This window comes from Nerophis ophidion, linkage group LG07 (genome assembly GCF_033978795.1).
Source record: "Nerophis ophidion isolate RoL-2023_Sa linkage group LG07, RoL_Noph_v1.0, whole genome shotgun sequence".
NCBI classification, from domain to species: Eukaryota; Metazoa; Chordata; class Actinopteri; order Syngnathiformes; family Syngnathidae; genus Nerophis; species Nerophis ophidion.
Genome location: NC_084617.1, coordinates 31,161,219 through 31,181,065, shown reverse-complemented (window position 1 = coordinate 31,181,065; position 19,847 = coordinate 31,161,219). Strand labels below are relative to the sequence as shown.

Genomic DNA, 19,847 nt, shown 5'->3' with positions numbered 1-19,847 from the left:
AGCAGCGAGCGGCTCTCCTCGATGCCGCCTAGGGTTTTGCCCCCATCCCCACTTCTCAACACGGCCTTAAGGCGTCTCATGTTCCCACTTCTTTAAAGAGAGCAGCATTTGTTTTTGTCCGCCACGACGCCCACCGGTGCCCGCTTCAGCCTCCTTACGATGGGCCAGTGTTTCTCAAAGTGTGGGGCGCGCCCCACTGGTGGGGAATAGAGACATGACAGGTGGGTCGCGAGGAACGGGAGGAAATTTCACTTTAACTTTTTTTATTATTATTATTTTTTTAATTCTTAGATTTTTTTTATTACAGCCCCATGTTCTATACAAACTGTAAATCACTTTGTGATTTTGTCTGTGAAATCCGATATATAAATTCATGTAAATTACTTATTTTTCCTGTAGGCTTTAAATTTCCAGGTAGAAGCGAAAGTTTGACAGACGCAACAGTAACTAATGGGGGCGGGGCTAAGCGGAACAATCTTTCGCGCGGATATGTAGCAGGCTAATGTGTGGACCACAATTACACAAAATGGATAAATTGGCTTCATATATAGTTGCATACAGAATTGCTCAATGCAAAAAAAGCACACACATTTGCTGTCTGTAATAGACAAGGTGTCAGTCATGCTTGACGAGACAAGCGCAGCAAAATTAAAAGCTGTCCCACAGTTCAGAGACGTATATGTGACATTGCAAGTGATCTTTAGGAACAACTCGTAGACCAGGGTTTGGCAACCGGCGGCTCCGGAGCTGCATGCGGCTCTTTGATCACTCTGATGCGGCTCAGCTTGTCACGGCAGCTCAGCTCGTCAACCTGCTAGTCGAACCTCGGGACACGCCCACGGCCGCGCGCGTCTCCGGACGGAGACATGTGAGTGTCCAAGTTAATGCGACTGACAGCGCACCTTGAAGATGTTTCACGCCAGAAGGCCGTTCTTGCTCAGAATCACAAATAGTGTGATATTGAAAACCTCCCCAAACCAGACAAACTTGTGTTCGAAACTTGGAACGCCATCCCCGACTTTTTTGTGAACATGAAAAAGTATGCACTTGGAGTCCTGTCGATCTTTGGATCTACATATGCATGGGAGCAGGTGTTCTCCAACATGAACTTTATTAAAAACAAACATTGCACACGCCTCACAGATGAGAGTTTACAATCCTGTGTGAAGATAAAGGTGACGTCATACAACCCCTATGTGGAGACGCTGTGTGTTGCGGTTCAGGAGCAAAAATCACATTGACCACGTATGATAAATATTTTAATTTCCTATACTTTTGCATGTACTCAATTTTTTTAATTGTTCAGCGAAATAGACATTTTATCATTTAGGTTGGCAGCTGATGCACGGCGCCAGTAAAAGGATGACGACACAGAGAGAGAGGACGGCATTTTTGGTTTTCTGCCAGTGAATAATTTAAGTTTGGCATTTTGTTTTTTCATTACTACAAGGAAGACTTAAATAGACATTATGTATTTTACTTAACCTTCAACCCGACGTCTTTTTCGGAGTTAAAAACGTTTTGTTGCATGCAGAAATTTTATTTCATTTTTTCTGCAGTCGTTCATTGATTTCATAAACGTAACCCATCATAGTTTGTTTATACATAGCACAAAACAAAAAGAAAAATGTATATGCAGTGTTATTTCATTTTTAATTTTTTTATTTTATTTTTTTATTTTAATTTTTTTGTCCTGTCCAGCTTCTCAGGCAAATCACATAGTTGATGTAGATGCCCATATCGGCTGTTCACATTTACTTTACAGAAGAGAAGTGTAGGATACTTCTCTTGTTGCCTTATTTAAATGTGACTTTATTAAATGTATTTATATTATCATTCACGGTGGCAGAGGGGTTAGTGCGTCTGCCTCACAATACGAAGTTCCTGCAGTCCTGGGTTCAAATCCAGGCTCGGGATCTTTCTGTGTGGAGTTTGCATGTTCTCCCCGTGAATGCGTGGGTTCCCTCCGGGTACTCCGGCTTCCTCCCACTTCCAAAGACATGCACCTGGGGATAGGTTGATTGGCAACACTAAATTGGCCCTAGTGTGTGAATGTGAGTGTGAATGTTGTCTGTCTATCTGTGTTGGCCCTGTGATGAGGTGGCGACTTGTCTAGGGTGTACCCCGCCTTCCGCCCGATTGTAGCTGAGATAGGCGCCAGCGCCCCCCGCGACCCCGAAAGGGAATAAGCGGTAGAAAATGGATGGATGGATGGATATTATCATTTTGTGCAGCCAAGCTGGAGCAGCAAGGGATAGACAGAGAAAAAAAGGGGATCAGAGGGGGATTAGACAGTATTATTTAATTTTAAATTTCAAAAGAGTTTTGTGGCTCCCATTGTTTTATTTCATTTGTGAAACGGGTCAGAATGGCTCTTTGAGTGGTAAAGGTTGCCGACCCCTGTCGTAGACAAATTAAAATAAAGTTGTTTTGCTTTACAAGTGGACGAAGCTACTGACAGCAATAAAGACTGCCTGTTCATCACATACGTCCGCTTTGTGAATGGCAAGTCACTGTGCGAGGATTTACTGTTTTGCAAATACATAAAAAATTGAACCACTGCTGATGAGCTGTTCAAGATAATGGACAGTTTCCTCAAAGAACACGACCTTAACTGGGAAAACTGTGTGGGCTTTTGCTCCGATGGCGCACAGACCATGGCAGGGTCAAGAAAGGGCAGCAGGCTCTAATAAAGAGGGTTGCGCCAAATGCGCATTGGACACACTGCGTCATTCACCGGGAAGCACTCGCATTAAGGCAGCTTAGCCCCGAACTCAATTAGGTTTTAACAGATGTTGTGAGCGCGGTAAATTTGATCAAAACACGAAAAAGTGGCACTTTTAATTTATTTATTATTGAACTTGATGCAAGTTATTTGATTTATTATTGAACTTGATGCAAGTTATAACACTTTTATTTGATTTATTATTGAAATTGATGCAAGTTATAACACTTTTGTTTTATTTATTATTGAACTTGATGCAAGTTATTTTATTTATTATTGAACTTGATGCAAGTTATACCACAGCTGCACAGTTATTTTATTTATTATTGAACTTGATTTTATTTTATGTTATTGAGTTGGAATGTATACAATTTGATGTTCAATAAATTTGAAAATGTTAAACTTGGCATTAGCGATCTGTTAGAGCGATGGGGGCAGGTGGGGCTTGAAAACTCCCCTTTGTCCAAAGTGGGGGATGTCAAAAAAAGTTTGAGAACCACTGCGATGGGCCATTTCATGTCCTTGAGAGCGGGGTCAAACATTTTCTATTGGATATCGGGGGTCAGTCTGAAAAAATCACAGTGGACCGGCTGAAAGCGGCCCACTTGGAACTCTGTCACCCGGTTACCACTGCCGTACCCCAGCGCCGGGGTCGCCAGCCCGCTCTACCTAGACCCCATGATAATGTTTTCCATCCTTCTAAACAGGACATCGGTACCTTAGACAGTGCGGATACCCTACCGGTTCCCCTTGCTGACTCCCCGGTGTTAGTACCAGTCCGGCGCATCCGGTCTGGTCGGCCCGTTCGTGCCCCTGTCCATTGACTGTTTATGTTTCTTTGTGATGGCGAATTCTGGGGGGACGTGTGTAGCGGTTGATTTACGGACATTATTCACCACACCTGTTAATTGACTTTGTCATCATTATTCACTGTACTGTTCGATTGTGCACATGACAATGTTGTTTTGTTGAGCATACATATATGCAGTTAAGAGCGGGTAATTCAACGCCGCCCCTTTAAGTGGCCGTCAGGAGATTCTCCCAAAGGTGGGGGTTTGTTGTTCCCGCCATTTTTTGAGTGTGTGTCGATGTAAGTGTTCATTCTTGCTGGTTCTGGATGAATAAACGACACACACGTTTTTGTGTGTCAACGAGACTTCAAGTTGTCTTGCTTTCACGCTACAAGCACAACAATGTATACATATATATGATACTTGCCAACCCTCCCGAATTTTCCGGGAGACTCCCGAAATTCAGCACCTCTCCCAAAAACCTCCCGGGACAAATTTTCTCCGGAAAATCTCCTGAAATTCAGGCGGAGCTGGAGGCCACACCCTCTCTAGCTCCAAGTGGACCTGAGTAACGTGCCGACAGTCTGTTTTCACGTCCGCTTTTCCACAGTATAAAGAGCGTGCCTGTAGAATGATCGAGGGCGAGTTATTGGTTTCTTATGTGGGTTTATTGTTAGGCAGTTTCATTAAAGTCCTCCCAGCCCGGTAATAACACACAACAACAGCAGTCACATTTTCGGCTACCGTAAAGCAGTTCGTCTGCCGTAAGCTCCAATGTTGTGAACTTGTGACACTCTTAAACAGGACATTACTGCCATCTACTTTACATAGAATAAAATAGAATATAGAATAGAATGAACTTTATTTAATTCAGCACCACAGTTCCCCCACAATAAACAATGATAATAATAAATAATATATTATTTATAATATATTATATAACTAATATATGAATAATATAAATATATTCTTCATATGTTCTACATTTAAGTGCAGTCAAGGAACCTATGCATTATACAGTTTGATGGCTGTCGGTATGAAGGACCTCCTGTGTCGTTCCGTGTTACAATTTGGGAGTCCGAGCCTTCCACTGAATGTGCTCATTCTCTCCACAAGGTCCGAGTGTAGTGGGTGGGAGGTGTTGTCCATAATGGCTAAGAGTTTTGCTAACCTTCTTCTCTGCCAGAGAGTCTAGCTGTGCATGCATATGGTTAGAACAATAGTGACAGAGAATTGAACAATGATGGACATTTCAACCCTAACTCAACAATGAGTAGATGAGTGTTATGTGTGTGTATATGTGTAAATAAATGAACACTGAAATTCAAGTATTTATTATATATATATATATATATATATATATATATATATATATATATATATACATACATATATATATATATATATATATGTATATATATATACATACATATATATATATATATATATATATGTGTGTGTGTATATATATGTACACACATATATATATATATAAATAGCTACAATTCACTGAAAGTCAAGTATTGTATATATATATATATATATATATATATTTGATATATATATATTTATATATATGTATATATATATATATACCTACAATTCACTGAAAGTCAAGTATTTTATAGATATATATATAACATATTTGACTCTTAACCACACCCCCAGCCACGCCCCGCCCCCAACCACGCCCCCCGACCACGTGGTGAATTTCATGGCTGCAACATGTGCCAAAGTAGTTGGGAAAGGGCATGTTCACCACTGTGTTACATCACCTTTTCTTTTAACAACACTCAACAAACGTTTGGGAACTGAGGAAACTAATTGTTGAAGCTTTGAAAGTGGAATTCTTTCCCATTCTTGTTTTATGTAGAGTTTCAGTCGTTCAACAGTCCGGGGTCTCCGCTGTCGTATTTTACGCTTCATAATGTGCCTCACATTTTCGCTGGGAGACAGGTCTGGACTGCAGGCGGGCTAGGAAAGTACCCGCACTCTTTTTTTTTTTATGAAGCCACGCTGTTGTAACACATAAGCAGGGGTGTCCATGATAACGTTGCTTGGATGACAACGTATGTTGCTCCAAAACCTGTTTGGACCTTTCAGCATTAATGGTGCCTTCACAGATGTGTAAGTTACCCATGCCTTGGGCCCTAATACACCCCCATACCATCACAGATGCTGGCTTTTGAGCTTTGCACCTATAACAATCCGAATGGTTATTTTCCTCTTTGTTCCGGAGGACACCACGTCCTCTGTTTCCAAATATAATTTGAAATAAGGACTCGTTAGACCACAGAACACCTTTCCACTTTGCATCAGTTTATCTTAGGTGAGCTCGGGCCCAGCCAAGCCGGCAGCGTTTCAGGATATTGTTGATAAATGGGTTTGGCTTTGCATAGTAGAGTTTTAAAGGCCTACTGAAACCCACTACTACCGACCACGCAGTCTGACAGTTTATATATCAATGATGAAATATTAACGTTGCAACATATGCCAATACGGAAGGTTTAGTTTACTAAATTGCCATTTTAAATTTCCCGCTGAGTTTCTTGTTGACAACGTCGCGGAATGATGACGCATGCGCGTGACGTCACGGACTGTCAGAAAATCGCGCAGCACCATATGCGGCTAAAAGTCGTTTCTTTTCATTACGCAATTAAAACAGTATTCTGGACATCAGTGTTGCTGAATCTTTTGCAATTTGTTCAATTAATAATGGAGAAGTCAAAGTAGAAAGATGGAGTTGGGAAGCTTTAGCCTTTAGCCACACAAACACACGGTGATTCCTTGTTTAAAATTCCCGGAGGTGAAACTTTACTATGGATCAGAGCGGTCAAGCGAACATGGATCCCGACCAAATGTCAACCCACGATTAGATTCAATATCGATTTTTGGGGTCGCGATTCGATTATATATCGATATTTTCGATTCAACGCGATTCTCGATTCAAAAACGATATTTTTCCGATTCAAAACTATTCTGTATTCATTCAATACATAAGATTTCAGCAGGATCTACCCCAGTCTGCTGAGATGCAAGCAGAGTAGTAGATTTTTGTAAAAAGCTTATATAATTGTAAAGGACAATGTTTTATCAACTGATTGCAATAATGTACATTTGTTTTAACTATTAAACGAACCAAAAATATGAGTTGTTTTTTTTTTGTGAAAAAATTGGACACAGTGTGTTGTCAAGCTTATGAGATGCGATGCAAGTGTAAGCCACTGTGACACTATTGTTGGTTTTTAATTTTTATAAATGTCTAATGTCAATGTCAATGTCAATGAAGGATTTTTAATCACTGCTATGCTGAAATTATAACTAATATTGATACTGTCGTTGATAATATTCATTTTTGTTTCACTACATTTGGTTTGTTCTGTGTCGTGATTGTGACACCTCATGCTCTGTTTATTGCAGTTCTGAGTGTTGCTGAGTTAGGTTTGGTTTTAGAATTGGATTAGTTGATTAACTTTAACATAATTCATAATTCATCAAATGCATTTATCAGTGAAAATACGTTTAAAACATCTGTTGTGATTATTCAGACTATTATTCATATTATTATTTAATTTTTAAATCACCCTTATAATTATTATTATTATTATTATATTATTATTATTATAATCATCATTATTATTAGTATTATTACTATTATTATTATTATTATAATAATCATAATTATTATTACTATTATTATTAATGTTATTATTATTACTACTATTATTATTGTTGTAATTATAATAATAATAACAATTATTATTATTGTTAGTGTTATTATTATTACAACTATTATTATATATTATTATTATAATTAATATTATCACAATTAGGGGATAATAGTAGTAATATTAAAAACAATGACAATGACAATAATAATAATAATAATAATACAAATAAAATATTTATAATATTAATAATGGTAATATTAATATTAATGATATTAAATATAAAACAATAATAGTATTAATAATATTAATACAAATAATAAAAAAGGACAAGCTTTAGAAAATTGATGGAAAGTAACAATATTAATAATTGTAATATTACAAGTAATAATAATGTTAATAATAATGAAAACAATATTGATATTAATAAAAAGTAATACTAGTAATATCAATAAAATATTATATGATATAATATTAATAATAAAAACGATAATAATACCAATAACAATATCAAATGAAAATAATAATAATAATAATACAAATAATGTCAATAATATTAATAATAATGAAAATATTAATTATAAAAAGTATGAATCTCACTTGATCATACGCTTCATCATACACTTCATCAAACTCTTCATCATACTCTTCATCATACTCTTCATCATACCCTTCATCACACTCTCTATCATACTCTTCATCACAGTCTTCACCACACTCTTCATCATAACCTTCAATATAGTCTCCATCACACTCTTCGTCATACTCTTCATCACACTCTTCGCCACACCCTTCATCATACTCTTTATTATACTCTTCATCACACTCTTCATCATACACTTCATCACACGCTTCATCAAGATATGCAAATATTAATCACAATAATAATCACAACATACATTTTTTGATACATTTTCTTTGTTGTCCTACAATCCATATTACAGGAAGTGTGACCAAATAAGGGCATAGGAGAAGGAAGCGAGTTCATCCTGAGTTCACCAGTGATTGATTGATTATGTTGAAGCTGAATGATTGCGATCAATACTGCATCTTTTTTTACGCTCAGACTCAAACATGCTGAATAAAGTCATCACATTGAAATATTCAGTTTGTGTTGGAATAAAATATAAAGAAGAATATGAACACACATGTATATGTTAGTAACATTAATAATTAGTACATGTACACATTAACATAATAAGAAAAAAAACGATTGCAAAAGTTTTTTCGTAAAAGCAGCAATTTGACCAAAATATGGTATAAAAAAAAGCAAATTATTTAATATAAAAAACGTTTTTTGTGTGTTTACAATAAAATCGACTGACTTTTTTTTACAGTGTGGTTGGGAAAAAAAGAATATATATATATATATATTATAACATGTGTAGAAGAAAAAGTATAAATGATGCTTCACTAAAGCGAAGAAAAATGTGTTTTAGAAAAGTCAATAGGTCATTTTTCTTGAAGAGAGACTGAAGTCATTTTGTTAATTCTGAAGAAGAAAAAGAAAAAGAAGAAGAAGAAGAAGAGGGAAAATAAAGATAAAATAAACGGTGGGGGGTTAACGGAAGGTCAGTTTGTTCGTTAAACAAAAAGCTGCAACATTAATTTGACCTACTTCAGCCGACTCACACGCGCGCGCACGCACACACGCACACTCACACGCTCACACACACACACACACACACACACACACACACACACACACACACACGCACACAAACACACACACGCACATTGCGGCGCAAACACTCGTCACGCTGTCCGTCCTCACACTTTGGTTCCACACAAGGACGCAAACTAACTGGATCTTCTTCTTCCTGCTCAGGACGACAACAAACATGTTCCGGAAGGACGTGCAAGGAGAGATGTTGCGCGCGTGCACTTGCGTGCTGGTCCATAAAGGACAAATGACGGATTTGACTACAAAGATGCGTTCAGGGACAGAAGGAAATACCAGGAGTACTCGGAGAAAATGGATCATCAAAAAGTGAGTACGTGATAATAATACATGTTGCGTGGTGTCGTGTGCGTGCGTGGGCGTGCGTGCGTGTGTTTGGCTGCGTGACAGTCAGGTGGTGCGAACACGAGTGAGTGGATTTTTCGTGCTCCTAGTGCTCGCAATCAATAGGGACTTTTCACACAAATGTGCGATTTGAAGGGAAAAGTCGGATTCATTTGTGGAAAATTGTCAGCAGAAATGTTTGAAATGTTTTGATGCTGAGATATTTAAATATGTTGAGAAAATTGTTATTTGTGTAAATAATATATAATAATTTGTCAATAATAATAAGATTATATGTGTCAATTATATTAATATTATTATATGGTTAAATAATAACAATATTATATGTGTAAATAATAATATTATTTGTGTAGATAATAACATTATATGTTTAAATAATAATAATATATGTTTAAATGATATGAATATTATATGTGTCAATAATAATAATTGTAAATGTTTCAATAATAATATATGTGTAAATAATAATAATATTAATATTAAATGTGTAAATAATAATATGTGTTAATAATAATAGTATTATATGTGTCAAATATATATACTAATATATGTGTCCATAATATTAATATTATATGTGTCAATAAAAATGTTATATGTGTAAATAATAATAGTCTTATATGTATCAATAATAATATTATTATATGTCTCAGTAATAATATTATTATTGTATGTTTAAATAATGGGAATATTATATGTGTAAATAATAATATATGTGTAAATAATATTAATATTAAATGTGTCACTAATAATAATAATATCAAATGTGTAAATAATAATAATGATATATATGTAAATAATAATAGTATATGTTTCAATAATAATACATGTGTTAATAATAATACGTTGTGTGTAAATAATAATAATAATATTATATGTGTCAATAAAAATTATATGTGTCAATAATAAGAATTATATGTGTATATCATTAAAATATTACATGTGTCAATATTGATAAAACTATATGTGTAAATAATAATAATATATGTGTACATAATAATGTGTGTGTAAATAATAATATATTATGTGTCACTAAAAATATTAATTTATGTGTACATAATTAAAATAATTTATTTGTATATAATAATAGAATATGTGTCAATAATAATAATAATAATATTATATGTGTATACATTAATATTATATGTGTATAATAGAAATATTATGTGTCAATAATAATAATATTTTATGTGTCAATAATAATAATATTATATGTGTCAATAATACTAATATTATATGTGTCAATAATAATAATATTTTATGTGTCAATAATAATATTAAATGTGTCAATAATACTAATATTATATGTGTCAATAATAATAATAGCATATGTGTTAATAATAATAATGATAATAATAATAATAATACTATATGTGTAAATAATAATACTATTATATGTGTACATGATATTATTTGTTGTTGTGTTGGTAGCACACTTTGTGTATTTTTAATTTATTGTAATGTATTTGATTGCATTTTATTGCACTTGTTTCTATTTAATTGCATTTTTAGTTAGTAAAACGTGAACATTCCAGCAAGCATTGTGAATATTGTATTTCTTTGCATGACAATAGAAGAGAGAATCGAGTTCATTTCTCAAAGGCACAAAGGAGTAAAAATGCGTTTTTCTTGTGTGACTTTGTGCTGAGAATCATCTTTCACCAGGCTGACGTCTCTTGCCTTCTGCCAGGCCTCCAAATGTTTATTTGCGGTGGGAAAAAAAGCAAGCAGAGCATGCGCCTTGTTTGCGTGCAGTCATGACGTCATCGTGTTTCGTTATTGTGCGTCTTCGCGACAACATTAAAACAGCATTTTTAAATATCTTGCGCCAGCGCCCCCCGCGACCCCCAAAGGGAATAAGCGGTAGAAAATGGATGGATGGATACATGTTTTGGTTATTGCTATTGAAATGTTGCACCTACTGATGGGTGACGAAAAAAAGCTTACATTCCGAATCACAAGTTTGTTTTCGTTTCTGAATCGATTAAAAATGTCCATGAATGTATTTTTTTAAAGACAATTTTAGACCATCTTACTGGCTGTACATATACATTAAATACAGCATGTTTTTTTGTTCATCGTTTCCGTACCAAACAATAGACTTAATCGAAACATTAACCCAAGAATCGGAATCAAATTGTATTTGTGAATTAGTACGTTAAATGCCCTTAAAAAACAATTTAAGAATGTTTTCTAACAATTTTTATTTCAACAAATACACGAACTAATTGATTATTATCATGTGTTTTAAGAACAAACAAAATAACAATGTATAATACGATATGTGTATATTTTACATCACTTAACATTAAGACCGGCATAGGAACTAAATATTGACACATTTCAACATTATTATTGCATATATTTCCTATATAATTGTATATAGTTTATGTAAACATAATGACCTACATATAAACTATAAATACAGTAAGTACAAATAATTGACATATTTAAAGATTACTATTGCATATGACTGCGATAATATAGTTTATGTAAACATGATGACTTGTGTATAAACTATATAAAAGTAAATATAATTGACAATTTAAACATTATAATTGCATATGAATAATAATTGCATAGTCGTGTATAGTTGGTGTAAACATTATGATAAACTATATATGAGTGCATAACATTAACATATTTAAACAATATTATTGCAAATGAATGCTATATAATAGTTTATGTTAACATATTGACTTACATATAAACTATACATAAGTACATATCATTGAATAATTCAAACATTATTATTCCATATGAATGCTGTATAATAGTTTATGTAAACATGATGACCTGCGTATAAACTATATATAAGTACATATAATTGACAAATTTAAACATTATTATTGCATATGAGTGCTATATAATAGTTTATATAAACATGATGACTTACAAATAAACTATATATAAGTACATTTAGTTGACATAGTTAAACATTATTATCGCATATGAATGCTATATAATAGTTTATATAAACATGATGACCTACAAATAAACTATATATAAGTACATATAGTTGACATAGTTAAACATTATTATTGCATATGAATGCTATATACTAGTTTATGTTTACATGATGACCTACAACTATATATAAGTACATATAACTGACAAATGTAAACATTATTATTGCATATAATACTATATAATAATTTAAGTAAACATGATGACCTACATATAAACTATACATAAGTACACATAATTGAATAATTCAAACATTATTATTGCATACGACTGCTATATAATAGTTTATGTAAACATGATGACCTACATATAAACTATATAGAAATACATATAATTGACAAATGTAATCATTATTATTGCATATTAAGGCTATATAATAGTTTATGTAAACATAATGACCTACATATAAACTATACATAAGTACACATAATTGAATAATTCAAACATTATTATTGCATATGAGTGCTATATAATAGTTTATATAAACATGATGACTTACAAATAAAATATATATAAGTACATTTAGTTGACATAGTTAAACATTATTATCGCATATGAATGCTATACAATAGTTTATATAAACATGATGACCTACAAATAAACTATATATAAGTACATATAGTTGACATAGTTAAACATTATTATTGCATATGAATGCTATATACTAGTTTATGTTTACATGATGACCTACAACTATATATAAGTACATATAATTGACATAGTTAAACATTATTATTGCATATGACTGCTATACAATAGTTTATATCAACATGATGACCTACATATAAAGTATATATAAGTACCTATAATTGACGTAGTTAAACATTATTATTGCATATGACTGCTATATAATAGTTTATATAAACACGACCTGCGTATACTTTATAAATAAGTACATAGTTAACAGAGTTAAACATTTGTATTGCATATTAATTATATATAATTGTTTATGTAAACATAATGACCTACATATAAACTATATATAAATACACATAACTGACTAATTTAAACATTATTATTGCATAAGAATGCTTTATAATAGTTTATATAAACATGATGACCTACAAATAAACTATAAATAAGTACATATAATTTACATACATAGTTAAACATTTTTAATTGCATATGAATTATATATAATTGTTTATGTAAACATAACGACCTACATATAAACTATATATAAATACACATCATTGACTAATTTAAACATTATTATTGCATATGAATGTTTTATAATAGTTTTTATAAACATGATGACTTACAAATAAACTATATATAAGTACATATTATTGACATGGTTAAACATTATTATTGCATATGACTGCTATGTAATAGTTTATATAAACATGACCTGCATATGAACTGGGGATAATAAGTCGAGGCTGCAGACAAAAGGCGGCGGTGACAAGTGGAGGTGAACGTTGAGGAAGTCAACACACCTTGATGGATACTCACCTGGACAAAGAGAGCGAGTGGGAGGTCAAGGTGGCCACGCCCACATCTGTCAGTCCAACTAAACCGATGTGAGAGTGGAACAAAAGCACAGAAAGAATTCACAAATATGAATCATCATAAATGTTGTGAAAGGAACCTGATGAAGGAAGTCACTTTTATATTTGATAATGCTTTTTATTAATGTTGACTTGATATTTGCTGAAGTGACATTGAAACAAAATCATATCATTAGTTTATTTTTATTTTTAATCGTATTTCCTTTGAATAATTCAAAAAGAAACACCTCATAAGAAATAGAATAATTCTAGAACAGAATAAAATACAATGCAAAAGTACAGGAGTATTACTACTATACTAATAATAATAATAACAATTATGTAGAAGGGCTGCCAAAAATGAATCACATCCGAATTTGGAAAAAAAAAAGTTTATTCAAAATTATAATTCCATTTAAAATTTTAACAAAATAAATAAATAAAAACATGTGTTTTTTGTTTATTCAAAATTATAATTACATTGAAAATTTACACAAAAATATATTTAAAAAAGGTGTGTTTTTTGTTCATTTTAAATTCCAATTCGATTAAAAATCCAAACCAAAATATTAAAACAATAAAAAAAGGTTTGTTTTTTTGTTTATTCCAAATTATAATTCGATTCAAAATTCAAACAATTATTTAAAAATAAAATAAAATAAAATAAAAATAAAAAGTGTTTTTTGTTTATTCAAAAATATAATTCGATTAAAAATTCAAACAAAATATTAGAAATTTAAATAAAGTTTTTTTTATTGTTTATTCAAAATTATAATTCGATAAAAAATGCAAACACAAATATTTTAAAAAAAATGTGTAGAGTGACAGAAAAAGTGTTTTTTTATCACTATTCTGAATCGATTTCTATGTTTCAAAAATCAATAAAAAAAAACATTTGCTGCACATATCAGTCACATGTTAGACATTACGTTTTTAAAAGTTTTGTTACCATTTTTATATCAATTAATATACAACTGAGAATAAATAATAAATCGAATCGTCACCCAAAGAATCGGAATTGAATCCTGAGCCATTGTAAGATACATATTCCTAATATTTAGCCAATAATCAATATTAATAATAATACACCAATACGATGAATACAAGTAATAATACAATTTGTCTTTATTTTATGCAAATAATACTTTTGTGGTTTTCAGCTATCCCATCATCGCTTGATAATATGTATAATCCGTTAATGATATTTATTGTACAACATTTGGTTTGAGCAACAAGTCCCCACTGTTGCCGTGGCAACATGCCCCGCCCCCAACATTAAGCATGTAGTGTTTGAGTTCAAGATCAAGTAAAAAAATAAAGAAGGACGAGGAAGGTGGTGCATGAAGAAGAGGAGAACATCATCTTCTATGTTTACCCTGTAGATCCGGATTTGTGTTGCAATCTCACGAGTTCGCTTCTCGGGGAGAATATAGTCGATGTTTCCACGGCGATGGACCCCCATCTTGTTGACAAACATCTTTGTTGTTTGGAAAATATATCTTGTTCACAATATATTTGTTGTTAGATAGATTCATCTTGTTGAGAATAATATTTATTTTTTTGGTAAATAAATCTCATTGACAAACATTATTTGATAAATAATAAACAAACACGCGGGAAGTTGCCCCTCCACAACACAAAAATCTTAAATGAGTTACAGTTACATTTGTGTTATGCTTTTGGTACATTTGTGTTACATGTGTGATACATGTGTGTTACATTTGTGGTACATTTGTAATAGTTAAATTGTGTTACGTGTGTGCTACATGTGTGTCACATGTGTGTTACATGTGTGTTATATGTATGTTACATTAGTGTTGCATGTGTGTTACATGTGTGTTACATGTGTGTTACATGTGTGTTACATGTGTGTTACATGTGTGTTACATGTGTGTTGCATGTGTGTTACATGTATGTTCCATGTGTGCTACATGTGTGTTACATTTAATATAGTTGCATTTGGGTTGCATTTAATACAGTTGCATTTGTGTTACATTTTTGACAGTTACATTTGTGTCATATTTGTGTTACATTTGTGATACATTTGTTTTTCTATTCATGTTACTTTGGTTACAGTCTTACATTTGTGTTACATTTGTTACAGTTAAATTGTGTTACATATGTTATAAAGTTACATTTGTGTTACATTTTTTATAAAGTTACATTTGTGTTACATTTTTTACAACTAAATGTTTCTTACATTTGTGGTATATTTGTTAGTAACATTTGTGTAATATTTGTTACAGTTGCATGTATCTTACATATGTGTTACATTTGTTACAGTTATGTGTATCCTACATTTGTGTTACATTTGGGTTACATACGTGTTGCATTTGTATTTTATTCAAGTTTAATTTTTACAGTTACATTTGCGCTACATTTGTGTTATATTTGTGTTGTATTTGTTTTAAATTTGTTACATTTTTTAAAATGTGTGTTACACTTGTGATACATTTGTGATACTTTTGTGTTACTTTGGTTAGTTACATTTTGTTACATTTGTGTTACGTTTGTGTTACATATTTACAGATCCATTTGTGTTACATTTGTGTTATATTTGTGTCACATTTTTGCAGGTTTGTGCTGTTGAAATGGTTGTTTTGTTGTTGTTTGGTAATTATTTCAATGTATTTTATACAAACATTTGTAGGTTAATCATAGTTCCCGTCGCCCCCCATTTTCTCCACATTTAACCAAAATTTGCTCAACCTTTTGTGCTACGTTTATGCCAAGGAAATGGTCGACTGTGTTGTGCTGCTGTTTAACTTCTTGAATTACTAAATATCAAAGTTTTTAATAAAGTGATGTCACCAGTCTCCTGACATTCTTCACTTTCAACCAAAAATTATTTCAGTGGTTTGTGCTACATTTGTGCAGCTTTGTGCTTTTGAAATTTATTATATTTGCTATTAGCTGTTGATGTTTTTATTTGTATTCAATATAGATAATTTCATAGTTTAGTTAAAGTTAATACGACCATCCCCCATTTTTGTCCGCATTCAACCAATATAATTTCAGCGTTTGTGCCACATTTGTGCGAATTCATACTAGTGTCTATTGTTTTGTTTGTGACTTATTTAAGATATTTTTTCATATCCATCATGGTTCCCATTGTCTTCACATTCAACCAAAAGATTCTCAATTGTTTGTGCGACATCTGTGCAGCTTTGTGCCATTGAAATGTATTATCATTACTATTAGTTGTCACTCTTTTTATTTTTATTCAATATAGATCATTTTATAGTTCAATTAAAGTTCATCCGGCCATCCCCCATTTTCTCCTCATTCAACCAAAATAGTTTCAGCGTTTGTGCCACATTTGGGCAAGTTTATACTATTTTATGGTAATCGTTTTATCTATCATGGTTCCAATTGTCTTCACATTCAACCAAAACAGTCTCAGTAGTCCAAATTCAACAAAAATAGTGTCTATCGGTGATGCTACATTTGCGCAGATTTTTGCTTGTTTTGTCGTGGTAATTAGTGATTGTGTGTTTTACTTCTTGATATATTGAAGATTATGTTTTTGGGACATTACGAAAAAATTGTAGCATACCTAACAGCTGCGTTTGTGCTGTTTTGTGCCGTTAAAAATGGATTTGTATTTTTGCTGATTTAGTTTTTGAGTTATTAACGATCATATTATTGACAGTTTTCATCTTTTGTGCCACATTTGTGCATGTTTATGCCTTTGAATGTGTCTTCTATTGTCAAAGTTCCCACCAATTTCTCCAAATCGAAACCTAATGGTTTGTGCTAGGTTTGTTCCCTTGAAATATACGAAGGTGCTGTAACACCGCTTAAGTTGTTAATGATGAAAGTTTTTGGAAAATTAGATAAAACAAAATATTGTTTCAACTGCATCTATTTGTGTTCATAATTTCCTAATCACTTAAAACCCAAAGAGCACAAATGTCGCACAAAGGATTGAGATTATTTTTGCATGGATGGTGTGGTCAAGCTTCAAAGCCTCAAATTTTACTGAGGGCAAAAAAATCATCCTGCACTTTTTTTTTTAACTTTCTCCATTTAAGGATTAAAAGCCTTTTTTTGTCTTCGATTTTTTTTTATTTAATAAAAAAACACTTACGTTTTTTCTAAAACCTTCCCGTCTTCTCGAGTTTGGACTCTCTTTAGTTATCGTTTGTTCACTTGAAAAATGATGCGATCCACTCTTCATCGAAAGTGTGTGTGTGTGTGCGTGTGTGTGTGTGGGTGTGTGTGTGTGTGTGTGTGTGTGCGTGTGTGCGCACGCGCGTGCGTGCGTGCGTGTGTGTGTGTGTTCTGATCATGAAGTCTATTTAATTGCTAAAAAAAGGACAAGTTTGATGTTTATTTTGTTGTTAGGAAATATTCATAATTAGTCGTGCATCATGTTGTTATGAAACAAATATAATTAGTTGTGCATCATATTGTTACAAAATACATATAATTAGTCATGCATCATGTTGTTATGATATAAATATAATTAGTCGTGCATCATTTTGTTATGAAATAAATATAAATAGTCGTACATTATGTTGTCATGAAATAAATGTAACTATAGTTGTGTATCATGTAGCTATGAAATAAATATAATTATTAGTGCATCAGGGGACTTTGGGTACTGAAATTAAAAAAAATAAGTCTCGTTAATAATAATGTGTATTAAAAATGTGTTTTTATTTGTATCAAGTACAGCTTAATATGTTTAGGAGGTATTATTATTACTTCACTAATTTTCCATTGATCCACCCCGTAATAGTACCCAGAGCATTGATCAACTGCATTGATTGATTTGAAATGTGAAACTCATTTATTTTGCATGAAGTGGTCGAGAGGACATCACGTGACTTTTAACACCGACTGTGGCCCGCAGCTTTTTGTTTTTATTGCAGGAAATATTTCTTACAAGTCATTAAACATGAAATACCGGTAATTATTTATAGAGCCCTGTTTAAAAAGTTGAATCTTTGAAGAAGATGTAACGCCCACAATGATATTGAATACATACTTTTAAAAGTCTTGGTTAAACTCCTATAAAATTAATATAGTTACACATTGATATCATGATAATTGACTAGGTCACGTGATTACACGATTCAACATGTCTGAAGAGAAGCCGGAGGAAGCAATGCATTTTTAATCAATTATTAGATCACGATAATTCAGGTAACATGTTTCAGGTAGAGAACGTTATGTTTTGGTAGCTTAAAGGGGATACAAATATTCAATAACGAACATATTTTGTAGATATTTATTATTGAACAGAATAATGCAATTTAAACAATATTTAATAAACTTTTACACATTTATTTAACCTATTGTATTATGAGTCGAACAAGTGCAAAATAAAGGTAATAGAGTTAGTTTATTATTAATGTATATATATATATATATATATATATATATATATATATATATATATATATATATATATATATATATATATGTTTGTGGTTGAAATTTTCAATTTTTTTAAGTTAATAAATAAATGATCTGTAAACAATAATTGTATATGATTAATATTACTATTTAATATTCGAAATATAAATCAGTATTTATACTATGTATGTATATGTATATATATACACAAATATCATAAATATCATAAATTGAGAGGGACACACTGTAGGTAATAATTAGATGGAATAAAAATAATGTGTTAGGCTTTTATGTAGCCTGACATTGTTATTGTGATAAAACAAGTGCACATATACTTTTAATAAGGTTTTTAGATGTGGAATAACAACAATATAAGTATTAAATAATTAAGAAGGCAATACAATTATGTAACACTCTATTAAAAAAATACCAATAATAATCTAGTATGTAACATAATGTTGTTGTTGAAATGTGCAACATTTTATTTTAATTAATAACAAAAAGTACCAATACATACAATAAATAAATACATTGAGGGTTAAGATTTCACAAAAATATTGTACAGTAACAAATAAATGTAAAATATGGTAATTATTTAAGTTATGAAACACACCTTAAAGTAGGGAAAAAATAACAATAATTTTATATCAAAATTAAAGTTATTACTAAAGTGCAAACATCCGGTATATCTTTATAAAATAAAGTTGGTACTAAAGTGTAAACATCCGGTATATTTTCATAAGATAAAGAAAATAATAAATGGAATAAAATAAATAGTTATGAAAAACACCTTAGAATAGGGTTAAAACTAACAATAAC

The 19,847-nt window shown here is 31.8% G+C and overlaps 1 protein-coding gene across 2 annotated transcripts in view; it reads left to right on the top strand.

Annotated features, from left to right (window-relative positions):
• The window catches only part of hoxb3a (homeobox B3a), a 136,145-nt gene that overhangs the window by 26,015 nt on the left and 90,283 nt on the right, over positions 1-19,847 (top strand). Inside the window, exon 2 of one of the 2 annotated variants that reach the window (XM_061905945.1) lies at positions 9,013-9,174. The gene's annotated coding sequence lies outside the window, so the exon portion shown is untranslated. Of the gene's footprint in view, positions 1-8,918; positions 9,175-19,847 lie in introns of those variants that run through there. The other variant, XM_061905947.1, reaches the window with a different exon arrangement.